This window comes from Oryctolagus cuniculus, chromosome 10 (assembly GCF_964237555.1).
Source record: "Oryctolagus cuniculus chromosome 10, mOryCun1.1, whole genome shotgun sequence".
NCBI classification, from domain to species: Eukaryota; Metazoa; Chordata; class Mammalia; order Lagomorpha; family Leporidae; genus Oryctolagus; species Oryctolagus cuniculus.
In genome coordinates this window covers 44,944,411-44,959,013 of record NC_091441.1, presented here as the reverse complement: position 1 = coordinate 44,959,013, position 14,603 = coordinate 44,944,411, and the positions used below count along the sequence as shown (strand labels likewise).

The window sequence follows — 14,603 nt, the reverse complement described above, 5'->3', positions numbered from 1 at the left end:
AGCAGCCCGGACTGGACTGAGTTACTGGAATTAAGACTTATTCTATGCATCTGCTCTCCCACAATATGGCGATGGGAGAGAAGTAAACAGCTTCCGCACAGCTGCCTCCAGTTCAACTAATAAACTGTAGGACTTGCTCCTGATTGGAGGAGAGCAGCGTGCTCGGCGTGTGGGCAGCCGAGTTAGGATTGGCGGAGGAGGACTATAAAGGAGGAGAGAGACGGCATGCACCAGGAACATCTATGGGGAACATCTAGCTGAAGGAACACCCGTGCAGCCCCCGAGAAAGCCGGCCGGCGGTGTGCCGCTCCCCTGCGGAAGTGGGGAATGTGGCAGGGGGAACCGCCCTTCCACGGAGGTGGAAGGGATAGTAGCCAACCAGGGAAGAACCAGCAGCAAACCCGGGGAGGGCCGAGCAGACGAAAGAACAGCGCAGGGTCCTGTGTCGTTCCTCCACGAAGAGGGGGAGCGACAGAATTTTATTAAATTTTCATTTATTTAAATATAAATAGTCATGTGTGGCTCTAGTGACTACAGTGCTGGGCAACACAACCCTAAAATCTGTGGCATTGTTAGAGTTTCAGCATTGTTGCTGTTATCCAGAGAGTCTCATACCATGGTCATGTTTTCTTCTCCATGTGAGAGCAGCTGTTCTTTATTGTGGATATTTTCTCTTTGGGGTGCCTTTGCTGGTGTCTCTGGGCACAGGGATTATAGAGCATTTGCCCTCTCCCTGAATCTCTAATTTTATGGTTCATGCTTAGTATCAGACACTTGGAATCCCATCACGCCTTTCTGAAGCCCTGGAGAATGGTCTCTGGCCAGTTTTGTTGTTGCCACATTCTCTTTTCTAGGCTTCATTCTCTGTGTGGCAGGTATAATGAATGTACTAAAATGAAATTCAGAATGACTTCTTTCTTTTGCCATTACAGGGAGGTTAACATGCTTCAGTCTAGAATGTTCTGCTTCTGCTTTTTGCATCATTGGTTCCTCATCTTTCAAATCTCAGCTTAAATGATACCTTTTTTGCAGAGGCCTTCTCAGACTTGTCTGAAAAATGTTCTCGTTTCACTGTCTCAGGCACTGTTTTTCCCTTCTGTAGCATTCGCTTCAATTTTTCACTATTTTATCTTTTGACTTGTCTTCTATGGAATGCACATTCTATGAAAGCTAGAATCCTGGTTGGTTTTGCTTCTTCTACATTGGCTTATTAGTACTTAGCATGTGATAGACACTGAATACAGAATTGTAGAATGAATTTTTGAATTATTTCCATCATCTTGCTAATAGCTGAATCCCACCTGGGAGAAGTTAGCTTTTCAGCCTGAGCAGCACAGAAAACTATTCCCAGATGCCATCTCAATGTCCCCTTCTTATCTTTCAGAGCTGTGCAGTGGTGGGAGCTCTTGACTTGTAAGTTTCCTCTTTTATGCCTTCCTTTTTCAAGAAACTCTGGATTTATTTTTTTCCTTTCCAGTGAAATTTCTCCCCCTGTTCCCCTTCCAGAATTTTTTCAACAGCTGCCACTTTGTTCCTGGGTTTCTGTTGGATGCTTTTGTTACTTCAGAGAAAGTCACATTTGAGATTTGAGCCCATGGTCTTTAACTGCTCCTCACTGCTATGGGCAGACTTCCGGGTCCCCTGGCACTGAAGTCATGGTAGATTCCCCACATGGCCCCCCCTTATGTATAGAACTCATTTTTGGACAGTTGTCCCTTGTTGTCTGTGAGGAATTGATTTTGGGACTTCCATGGATCCTGAAATCTGTGGATACTTAAGTCTTTTACATAAAAGGTAGTATTCGCATAAAACATACACACATTTTCCCATATGCTTTAAATCATCTCTGGGTTACTTATAACGCCTGACACAATGTAAACACTTCAGAACTAATTTTTTATATTTGTTGGGGAATAATAGTAATAATAAAAAAGTCTGTGTATGTTCAGAATAAATGCCATTTTCCTCTACAAATATTTTCTATCTCCAGCCGGTCAAAACCATGGATAGAAATAAAACAGAGGGCCATTTCTATAGCTGTCTCTGTATTCCCAGCTCTGTCCTCTGTCTTGTTGGATAGAATTCATGATGAGTTGACCCCATTCCTCCTCAGAGTCTGGACAATAGCATGGTGCCATCTGCCATTTTGTTAGAAATACAAAAGTTCTGGTCCCAGTCCAACTCCATGTGTCCAAGTGTGAGTGAGGGGATATTTTGCTCCAGGGGAAGGACAAAGTGGGAACTTCCTGTAATTATTCTACATGTTCTACCATGGAGCTGAGAGTCATCTTCCTGGGGACCCACAAGTGATTCTTGCTCTGCTCAAGGGGAAAAAGAATTTCTCTCCAACGGCAGAAATGTTCAAAGTCTATTGACCATGTCCTGGGAATGGAGCTTGCATTGTCCTGTCTTGGTGAATTTGCCACCTACATAAGCTCATTAAAACTGGGCTGTAAAGACACTCTGGCAAAAAGATCTCTGTGAGTGAGATCCCAGTGGAAAGAACAGGTCTTCAAAGAGGGAGGTGCCTTTCTCTGAAGGGAGGAGAGAACCTCCACTTTGACTATGACCGTGTCTAAACAAGATAAGAGTCGGAGAACTCAAGGGGCTTCCATAGCCTTGGAAACTCATAACTGGTGCATAGGGAGATTACTGATGCCATAAACAGGAGTGTCAATTGGTAAAGTCAACAACAGGAGTCACTGTGCACTTACTCCTCATGTAGGATCTCGGTCCTTAACGTGCTGTACACTGAGGCTTAATGCTATAACGAGTACTCAAACAGTATATTTCACTTTGTGTTTCTATGGGGGTGCAAACGACTGAAATCTTTACTTAATGTACACTAAACTGATCTTCTGTAAAAAAAAAAAAAAAGAAAGAAAGAAAGAAAGAAATTTTCAATTCCCAACTTGACTCTCACTGGGATTAAACATGACAATAGGTCTGATCTGATTTCATCATCATTTTAAAAAAATCATCTATTATTTTTCACTTTATGTTTCTGTGTGGGAGCAAACTGTTGAAATACTTACTTAAGGTATACTAAGCTGATCTTCTGTATATTAAGATAATCGAAAATGAATCTTGATGTGAATGGAAGGGGAGAGGGAGTGGGAAAGGGGAGGGTTGTTGGTGGGAGGGACGGTATGGGGGGGGAAGCCATTGTAACCCATGAGTCGTACTTTGGAAATTTATATTCATTAAATAAAAGATAAAAAAAAAAAAAAACAAAAAAAAAAACAAAAAAAAAAACTGGGCTGTAGTGGTATACTGATGTAAGAGTTGTAGGGTTGAAGTCCTAACTACTTGCTTTTGGTGATATCAGGACATTATTTTGGTCAAGGTTGTCTAGAGAAATAGAACCATTTGATATCTGTATATGTAGAAATATGAGGGGATTTATTATGGGAGCTGGTTCATGTGATTATAGATATGGAAAATCCCATGCTACACTGTCTGCAAGCCACAGATCCAGGAAAACTGGTGGTGTAATTCAGTCTGCATCTCTGAGAACCAGGAGTGGAGGTATGGTGGGGTAGGGAGCTGGCACTGGTGTAAATCCTGGAGTTGGAAGCCTAGGAGTTCTGATGTATAAGAGTAGGAGAAAACAGATGTCCCAGCTCCAGAAGAGAAAATTCATCCTTCCTCTGCCTTTTCATTATATCCAGGCCCTTGGATAATGGTGAGGCTGGATCTTCTTTAATCATCTGCTGATTGAAATGCTAATCTCTACCAGAAATACTCAAAAATTATGTTTTATCAGCTATCTTGATATTCCTTAGCTCAGTCAAGTTGACACATAAAATTAGCCATCACAGGCAAAAATTACATAATCTGTGTCTAACGCATGCATTAAAAGAACACAGGAGCACTTATGGAGTGATTGTGATAAGTCAGACATTGAACTAAGTGCCTTCCTGGAATTCATACTTATTACTTAGAACACCTTAAATGTCATTTTTTGGGGGCATGATCTTCCTATTTTGTATGGAGTCTTGGAGCTTGCAGACATGACATACTTTAACAAAAGTCATACAGTTGGTGAATGGCTAAGATGTTTTTCAAATCTGAGTCTGTCTCCAGATTGATCCCCTAATGCTATGTAGTACCTCTCCCAGCTGACAGCTTGAGGTTCTTGAGAAAATGCACTGAAATAATAGTGTTCATAAATTATTATGCCAGGTGTAAATGTTAATATAACTTGGAGCAGAGGCAAATTCTGGGTCCTTCTGTGCTTCACTGTCTTGTACCAATGGCCCTAACCTGGCTCACTTGGCTACGTCATATCTGCCTATGCTCACAGACCTCTGCCTCTTTTCAAAAGATATAGTGTGGGCCGGTGCCGTGGCTCACTAGGCTAATCCTCCACTTTGCGGCGCAGGCACACCTTGTTCTAGTCCCGGTCGGGGCGCCGGATTCTGTCCTGGTTGCCCCTCTTCCAGGCCAGCTTTCTGCTGTGGCCCGGGAGTGCAGTGGAGAATGGCCCAAGTTCTTGGGCTCTGTACCCGCATGGGAGACCAGGAGAAGCACCTGGCTCCTGCCTTCGGATCAGCGGTGTGCGCCAACCACAGTGCGCTGGCTGCAGCGGCCATTGGAGGGTGAACCAATGGCAAAAGGAAGACCTTTCTGTCTGTCTGTCTGTCTCACTGTCCACTCTGCCTGTCAAAAAAAAAAAAAAAAAGATATAGTGTGACAAAGCTCAGGTACATAAGCCCATCCCTGGGCTGCCAGGACACTGATTTAGGTGAGAAACAAAGGGAGAATTGTTATCTTCCATGTGCTTGCTCACACACCGGGGAAGTAGCCCTTTTTGGATTCTGGCTGCTGTGCTAATCGCTTTTAAGAGGGAGGAGAAGAACCAGGTCCCTTCCACCAAGATCTCAGAAGGCTCACTGTGTGTTTTAGCCTCCGTACTTCCATCTTCTCCCGAAGCAACACAGAACAGAGATTTCATCCTCTTTTTCACACCTGGGGAAACACAAGTAGGAAGAGGTGTAATCATTTGCCTAAGGCCATACCTCATCACTGCTAAGAGCAAGGACCAGGAACTTAAACGTCTCTTTACTCCACATTCTGAGTTCTATCTAGCAGATGTTTCTGCTTAAAAGGCTAGTGTTTCAGTTCTTTTTTGCTAAGCTCTATTTCAGCGTTTCTTCTGATGTATGGCCCAAATTCTGCTTCGGTGGGTCTTGCTCAAAACTCATTTCTTTGGTGAACCATCCTCTAATCTCATATGACCACAGGCTCTCCTTAGACCGAAGCTCGCAGACATGGTCTTTGAAAAATGACATCATAATCCTAAAAAGAAATGAACGAAATTGAAACCAATCTCTGCGACACACTATTTTTATTTGGTTGCTCATGTTATTTAGATGGAGAGAGCACTGGATAGGGACTATATCTTTTCCATGTTTTATGCCATGCGTAATAAGTTCTCAGAATATAATAAATGTTTCACAGACCAATGAAAAATTCCAAAACCCATAACCTACTGAGGAGGTTGTAAAATTATTCATGGCTGACACCAATGAGAGGATCACAGTTTTACCCTACAGAGAGAAGACATTGTGACGCCCAGAGAAAGCAGAAATTATTCTTGGAAAAACCAGATATATGGAGTATTTCAGTAAAACCTATTTCCAGAATGATTGTTAATAAGGCTTTTATAAATGTACAAAATCAGAATGTGCTAATTTATGCCTCTCTATAATAAAGTGAATAGTTGGTACTGGTGATTTAGCATATGATACACTCCTTAGTTTTAATATGTATCTTAAAAGAGGACTATAAAACTGTGTATTACTGATTAAGGTAATATACACATAGGGCAACATATGGATATTTAGTATCATACATGTACGTTATTAATGATGGAGTCAAGTTAGATATCTGAACAAATGAATGGGCTTTGTGAAATTCCTAAAGAATTAAAGTACAAACATTTTGGACAAAAAATTTGATATCAGACTATCCTCATTGTAACCATCAAACAGGTACATGGGCTGTTGGAGAGAAGACTACTTGGTACAAGAGGTAAGAGGAAACATTACTTAGAGTAAGAGGGAAGAGAAAGTAGTATTGTGCCTAGAAATTGATAGCTACCTTTTTTGTGTACTTGCTTCTTTAATTTCTTTACTGTATTTTCTTGAAATCAATTTTAATTGCAAATGAAATAATTTATTCACATGTGTGTTACTGAAAGGCTTAGTTTGTTCTTACATATTCTGTAAAAGTCCAAGCACACTTCTAGAAAAAAAATTGGGGGTCAATGTGAGAAATATAATACTTTCTGAGACATACTTAGTACTATACTACATTTCCTTCAATGGTTTGATACCTGTTCAATTTTTTATTGGCATGACACATCCTATAATCACTAAGTAAAGTGACTTTAATATTTATAGAACATGATATTCCTATGCTCATTAGGAATAAGCTCCTTAGAAATTGCATGTGTGGGAGAGAGCATTTAGCATATCCAAGTATCTGGGTTAGATTCCCCATTCCAGTTTCTGAGTCCAGTGTTTTGCCAATGTAGATGAAGGGAGGCAATGGTGATGGCTCATGTACTGGGGTTCCTGCCACATTCCCATCTCCTGGCTTTGGTCCTGTCCAGTCTCAGCCTTTGCAGACACTAGGTGGGTGAATTGGTAGATGGAAGTGCTCCAGCCATCTATCTCTGCATCTCAAATGAAATGAAATAAAATTATATGTGTGTTAAATCCATATATCCTAGTGGAATGATATCTCTTTTTAAAGGGAATGTTTCCACTACATTGCTAGACCTCACAGTTTGCATTAATTAAAATATGCATGAGTACACTTCACTGAAGCCAGAATTGCAGTGTTAGACACTTACGAATGGCATGGGAAGGTTGGACTGAAATTTGCAAATTTGAACCTGTTTTTTGCTTAGAATCTGCTGTCAGTTTTGTTTCCCCACAGAATTCACAGTAAAGGTAAAAAGAGATTATGAATTCAGGTGTAAATACATCATCATTATACTGGATAACGAAGATGAGAGACTGATGTGAAACAGGGGCAGAGTTTTCAGTGAGATTCTGCTTATTTTGTAGTTTACAAGATACGGGGAGCAGAGTTTTTGGAGGGCATCTTTTAAAATTTTTAAAGTTATTGGAGAGGCAAAAAAGAGGAGGAAGGAAGGAAAAGAGAGATTTTTTTTTTCCATCCATTGGTTCATTCTTCCAATACACCCAAATGTTGAGGCTGGACCAGGCCAAAACCAGGAGATAGGAACACAATCCAGGTTTCCCACATGGGTGGCAGGAACCCAATTCCTTGATCCATGGCCACTGCCTCCTAGGGTCTGTATTAGTAGGAAGCTGGAGTTAGGAACAAGGAATTTAATGTAGAGCACTTTGGATATAAGATGGGGGTATCTTAAATGCCTGCTCTGGTCAGGGTTGGGGCATTTTAATTTGGAGACCCAGAGAAAGAAGGTAAGAAATATTTTCAGTTGAAGGGCTCCTCTTATTCCTACTGAGAAAGGATAGTTCAGAGTGTTATTTCAACAAGTCTTTTCTGTTGGTTGGTTGTTTTGCCTTAGTACCTCTTGAATGCTTGGCTCTGCAGGAAATGGGGGAAGGAAACATTGAGATTACCATAAAAGGCAATTAAATTTGTTGTAATGGATAGCCAGAATGACTGAAAGAATGACCTTTGTCCTGATTGTTTTTGAAGATTTATTTATTTGAAAGAGTTACAGAGAAAGAGATACACACACACACACACACACACACACACATCTCGATCTACCATCCACTGGTTCACTCCTCAGATGGCTTCAATGGCCAGGGATAGGGCAGGATGAAAACAAGAGCTTCATCTGGGTCTCCCATGTGGGTGACAGGAGCCCAGACACTTGGGCCATCTGCTTTTCTCAAGTCATTAGCAGGGAGCTGGATTTGAAGTGGAGCAACCAGCACATGAACCAGCACCCTTATGGAATGCCAGTGTTATAGGAGGTGGCTTTACCTGTTACACCTTTACCTGTTATGCTGCAATGCCAGCCCCACCTTTTCTTCCCGGTTAGGTAGTCTCTGCACTAAGAATTCCTTATTTTCTGCTACGCCAACTTCATCTCTTTTTCTCTTTCCTCGCCCTCCTGATGCAGCTCTGCCTGACTTCCACTTTCATTTTTAAAAAATTAAAAAAATGTTTTAAAAAAACTTATCAATATATTTGGAAGGTAGAGTTACAGAGAGGCAGAGAGAGAGAGAGGTCCCACATCTACCGGTTCACTCCCCAGATGGCTGCAACAGCTGGAGCTGTGTTGATCTGAAGCCAGGAGCTTCCTCCTGGTCCCCAACGTGGGTGCAGGAGCCCAAGGACTTGGGCCATCTTCTACTGCCCTCCAGGCCATAGCAGAGAGATGGATCAGAAGTGGGGCAACTGATACCCAAACCGGGGCTCAAATGGGATCCTGGCACTGCAGGCAGCGGCCTCACCAACCATGCCACAGCACCAGCCCTGGCTTCCACTTTCCTGTGGTCTCCACCCATTAGGTTCTTGGGGAGAAATGAGATGAGATGTTTTAAAGTACCTTTGGCAAAAGGAAGTGTATTTTCTGCTTATTCTCAAATGCTTTGACTGAAGAGCTTTTGGGAGGCTTATCTGAATATTTTCACACCACTATTTCGCAGGTTCCTTCATCCCATTGCTTCACCAAGTAAGACTACAAAGAGGTATAAACAAATGGAAATAAGACCTAACTTGACAAAACAATTTAACACCTGGATGTTTTGTATCATCATACACATCTCACTGCTACATCTAATTTTAGATTAAAAAGTGTGCCTTGGAGATAATACATGTAAAATTAAGTGGAGTGACAAGTGATTCACTTGAGAGCAGAATTATGCCATTACCAGAAAAATTAAATTCTAAACCTCAGATTCAGTTTTCCCTTGTGGGGTTCATCCTGAGTGCACCTGTTTCTCTGTCAGTCAATTTCTCTTTCCTGTTCAGTGTCCTCTGAGAAATCAATGTTTTCCGGTAATTTGGTAGCAGAGGCTGTAGGTATTCTAAGCAAAGTCAAAATCAAACATTAGAAATTAGATTGTCAAGGATGGAAGTTGGGGGTGTTCTCCCAGATCCTTCAGTCTTCTTTTGAGTACATCGTGGGTTCTGTAATATCCATTTGGCCTTGGAATATAATCAAAAGCTTTAGGTGCTTATGCTGATGTGAGCATATTTTCACATATTGACAGCAATTGTTTGTGTACAAATGTGCATACTCTATCATGTAAGTTGTGTATAGTTTCCTTTCTGATTCTCTCATATACGTGTACTCAGTATGCCTTTAACAGACCTCTGTGTGCATGATTGAATTACATGGGACACAAGTTCCCTGGTGATCATGGACGCTGCTTCCAAAACATAAGCAACTCACTACCACAAAACAAAGGTTGGCAGCAACTACACAATTGTTGGATAAACTCACCAAGTGAGTGTAGTCTTATGTGTTCTCATTTTGTTTTCACCTTTGCACATTGTTTCTTTAATGCGCTGTTTCCACCAGTTTAATATGGACCAGGACAACATATCAAGAATTCTCACAAAAATCTATACTTGAGTTTGGAATGGACTAAAAGAGGTACTTCTAGGAAAACTTAGGCAGCCTATATAGGACTTAGGCAGTTCCCATTCTAGTTATACTATATTTTAGTTGCTGATGAAAACAGTTCCGGTTTCCTAAGCACAAATATTCACTGAAGCTTACGAGGTGGTCTGGGATTGTATTGGATGCAAAGTGAGGATGGGATAAACAAGAAGTTCGCCTTGGGCAGAAAGTTCCCTCTTATGGTGATGGGAAGGCTATGGAACATTGATCATGTTTTCATGTTTTTTAAAGATCTATTTATTTGAAAGGCAGGATTAGAGAGAAAAAGATCTTCCATTCTGCCAGTTCACTCCCCAAATGACCACAGTGGCCAGAGCTGAGCTGATCTGAAGCCAGGAGCATCTTCCTGGTCTCCCACACGGGTGCAGGAGCCCAACGACTTGGGCCATCTTCCACTGCTTTCCCAGGTCATAGCAAGGAGCTGGATCAGAAGAGGAGCAGCCAGGACTCGAATTGGCACTCACATGAGGTGCCAGCACTGCAGTCTGGCCCGCAATACTATTTTTTTAATTAAAAACCATGAACTTATTTACTTGATTTTTGTTAATAGCATTAATTTTTTATTTAAAAACCTCTTTCTCCCCAAAAATTTTTATAGCAAAAATTAATACACACTATATGAAAAAAAACATGAAAATAAGCACATTGAAAAACTCACCTTAGTTTACAAATACACTGGGATTAGATATGCACTACATGTTAAGTGTAGCTATCTCTGGGGAAGGATTATGAGTACAGAAATTTTATTTTTATGGTTCCTTCAGAGAGAAACAGAGAACTGGCTTAAAAATACTTAGTTAGCTAAAATACTTGAAAAAGAAAAATCAAAAAACGCTAAAAAATCTGGAAATATTCTAATGATGTTGTAAATGCTGTGAGGTGTTTTTTTTTTTTTTTTTTATCCCCTTTAAAGAACTAAATTGGAAAGGCTGGCACCTGTGGTACAACAGGTTAAGCCATGGCATGCAGCACTGCCTGAGCCCACACTATTCTACGTCCAACCCAGCTCCCTGCTAATGCACCTGGGAAAGCAGCAGAGGATGGCCTAAATACTTGGGCCCCTGTAAACACATGGGAGACCCAGATGAAGCTCCTGGCTTCTGCCTGGCCCAGCACTGGTTGTTGTGGCCATCTGGGGGGTGAACCTGTGGATCAAAGTGCCCACTTGCTCTCTGTCTATCCTCCTCTCTCTGTAACTCCTGCCTTCCAAATAAATAAATCTTTTTTTTTTTTTTTAAGAAAAATAACCAAACTGGAAATGGTGGATGGCACAATATGGGTGTGGATAACCAAACACAGCTCTATCAGCATTGGATAACCCGGGAACAGCCTTCACTCTGTAGTAGGGAATAAGTGTCCATCTGTAGATTTTAAATCACAATAAAGGGCTTAACACATTCTTGAATCTTTTCTTCTTTTCCTCCCTTTTTAATTGACTGGTGTGTGTTTGGCAACTCATCCTAATACTTATTTTCAATTATCATGTTATATAATGATAGATAACTTATTCTAGTTAATTCCAAATAAACTTTATCACTTTTGGGCTTTTCTTAGACATTTAATCTTTTTAAAATGGAAAAAATTTATTGTGAGATAATTGTAAAATCATAACCAGTTTCAAAAAATAATGGAGAAAGATCTTATGTGCCCTTTACCTAGTATCCTATGGTGGTTATATCTTGCACAACTATAATGAAATATCCTTGCAGAATATTGACAGAATACTGAGTTATTAATCCTAAGTCCTTCATGTCCTCACCTCCTCTTTAGTGTCTAACAACCAATAATATTGTTCATTATTTAATTTTGACATTTAAAAAATGTCCTGGGGCCAGTGCAGTGGGGTAGCAGGTTAAGCCACTGTCTGCAGTGCCAGCACCCCATATTGGCACTGGTTCAAATCTCAGCTTCTTCAATTCCAATCTGGCTCTCTGCTAATGGCCTGGGAAAGCAGTGGAAGATGGCCTAAGTCCTTGGCACCCTGCACCCATGTGGAAGACCTGGACAAAGCTCCTGGCTTTGGATCAGCTCACCCCAACCATTGCAGCCATTTGGGGAGTGAACCAGCATATGGAAGGCCTCTCTCCCTGCCTCTGCCTCTCTGTAACTCTGCCTTTCAAATAAATAAATAAATCTTAAAAAAGTCTTGTAAATGGAATTAGTATATAACCTTTTGGGATTGGTTATTTTCACCCTGCATGATTCTCTGGAGACTCATCCAGGTCATTGTGTATACCAATGATTACCTTTTGATTACTGAACTCTGTTCCATGGTACAATATACTATGTGTAACTGCTGTGTCTTTAATATTTACCTATTAAGAAAAGATTTTCCCCGTTTGCAGTACTGGGCTATTGTGGATAAAGCTATTATAAGCATTTGTATACAGTTTGTGTGTGTGTATGTGTGTGTGTGTGTGTGTGTGTGTTATGATTTCTCTGAGGTAAATGACCAGGAGTCTAGTTTTTGGGTCATATGGTAGTTGCACAGTAAGATGTTTGGAAGTTATTGAACTTTGCAGAGTGGTTGTACCATTTCACATTCTCATCAGCAAAATGTGAGTAACCCACATTCTGGCCATGACTTAGAGATATCAATGTTTTAAGTTTAGTAATTTGATAGGTGTATAGTACTATCTCATCAGAATTTAATTTTCATTCATCTAAGAGCTAATACTTTTGAATATTTTTATTTGCTTATTGCCATTTGTGCATCCTCTTTGAAATATGAAAGGTCTTTAAAGAGTTCTTGGAAATATGTATCATGAAAAATCTATACATGGATTTAAATTTTTCTTCTACCAAAATAAACTTATTTTTCATTTCATTTTCCATATACTTTTAAAGCATCCTTATATTGTGGAAATTGAATTTGTAACTTAAAATCTCCCAAAACAAAAATCCCCAAGTCCAAATAGTCTCACTGGAGAATCTTACCAAATATTTAAAAAAGAAAGAGACTGGGAAATTCTGAAGAATCTGTTCCAGAAACATTTAAGAAGAGGAGACCCATACTATACATTTCCTAACACTAATATTACCCTCATACCAGAACCAGGCAAGGAAACAGTCAAAAACAAAAACTTCACACCACTGTTCCTCATGGAAATTGACACAAAAATCCCTAAGAACATATCAATAAATGTAATTCAACAATATAAGATTAGGAAAAAGCCCACTCCCACCACTTATACTCAGCTTAGAGTTGAAAGTGTTAGCCCGCACAACAGGGCAAGAAAATACAAGGCATACAGATCACAAGGGAAGAAAGCAAGCTGTCCTTGTTTGCACATGATATAAAATCTATATAGAAAATCTCAATTTGGAATTTGTGTGTTCAACCAGATTGTAAGACAGAAGACAAACAGAATCAGTTGGTTTTCTCTACCATTAATGAGTATGCATGTGAAGAAATCACAATTACAGTACTATTCATAATCCATCAAAAAATAATTAGGTGTAAACATAATAAGTCATATACAGGTCTGAAAACTCTTTGCTGCAAACTACAGAACACTGATGAAAGAAGTCAGAGATCTAAATGTATGGAGAGACATGAGGATACTTTAAAAAGTTTTTGTAAGATGGAATTAAAATAAGCCAGTCCCAAAAAGACAAATACCATATGTTTTCCCTGATCTGTGGTAACTAATAGAATAGAAAAAATGTAATGTATAATTATTTGCATTGCAATCTGCATAAAATTATTCCTGTGCATAAACTGTTGAGAGGAAATGGCTTAAAGTCTAAATGAACTTAATTATTATCTTGTAACCACACAGGAAATATTCACATGTAACATTGTCATTGGTTCTATTTCATTGAAAGAAATTATGATTGACTAATTAACCAAAAAAATTGGTGAAATGGTCACTTTTCCATTAAATTATTGTTTATAGATGTTTTCTATATTCCCAGCAAACTAGGGTCTTTTTGCTTTTTACTTGTTGAAATTTTTGGTGAAATAGTAAGCCTTTTTACTATAATATAAATTTAAAATGTTAAAAACGAAAAATAAAGGTAGAAGCTAGGAGGGAAGGAGGAAGGGAGGAAGGGAATATCATTATGTTCTTAAACTTGTATCTACAAATCATATTGAATCTGTTAAAAATTAAAAAATGAAATAGATGAGTTTTCTTTAATGCAAAAATTTTGAAATCCATACCTGTGAGAGTCTTCAAAAAATTCTTAGAAAATGTGTAAGAAAATGGTGGAATTCAAATTTTTACACCAAATAAACTGATTTTTAAATCCCATTTCTATTAACTTTTTTGAAGTACTCATAATTATAGAGCTATTTAATTTACTTCATAATGGCATATGAAATGCTGCTGCTGCAGTTTTGAGAAATTAGTTCATTTAATCTACGTAACTAACTTTATTTATGTAAAGTTCCATTGTTATCTTTTCAGTGTCTGCAGGTGTGTAGTGATGTCCTTCTTTAATTCTTGACATTGGTAATTTGTGTCTTTTTTCTTAGAATTGCTACATATTTGTGAACAGAAATTGATCACTGGGACTAGTGAGATGGCATTGGTACATGCCACCTTGATGGGATTGAATTGGAATCCCCTGGTATGTTTCTAACTCTACCGTTTGAGGTAAGTCAGCTTGAGCATGTCCCGAATTGCACATCTCTTCCCTCTCTTATTCCCACTCTTATATTTAAAGCGATCACTTTTCAGTTAAGTTTCAGCACTTAAGAAGAATTGTGTATTGATTACAGTATTCAACCAAAAGTATTAAGTAGAACAAACAAACAAAAAATACTAAGAAGGATAACATATCAAGTTGCTCATCAACAGTCAGGGTGAGGGCTGATCAAGTCACCATTTCTCCTAGTGTTCATTTCACTTTAACAGGTTTCCTTTTTGGTGCTCAGTTAGTTGTAACCTATCAAGGAGAACAAGTGGTATTTGTCCCTTTGGGATTGGCTTATTACACTCAGCATAATGTT

The 14,603-nt window shown here is 39.4% G+C and overlaps 1 long non-coding RNA gene across 1 annotated transcript in view; it reads left to right on the top strand.

Moving 5' to 3' along the window:
• Nucleotides 1-6,036, top strand: part of LOC127492391 (uncharacterized) — a 68,848-nt gene extending 62,812 nt beyond the window's left edge. Inside the window, exon 4 of the long non-coding RNA XR_007921808.2 lies at nucleotides 5,997-6,036. This is a non-coding gene — a long non-coding RNA (uncharacterized lncRNA). The remainder of the gene's footprint in view (nucleotides 1-5,996) is intronic.
• The last annotated feature ends 8,567 nt before the right edge of the window (nucleotides 6,037-14,603 follow it).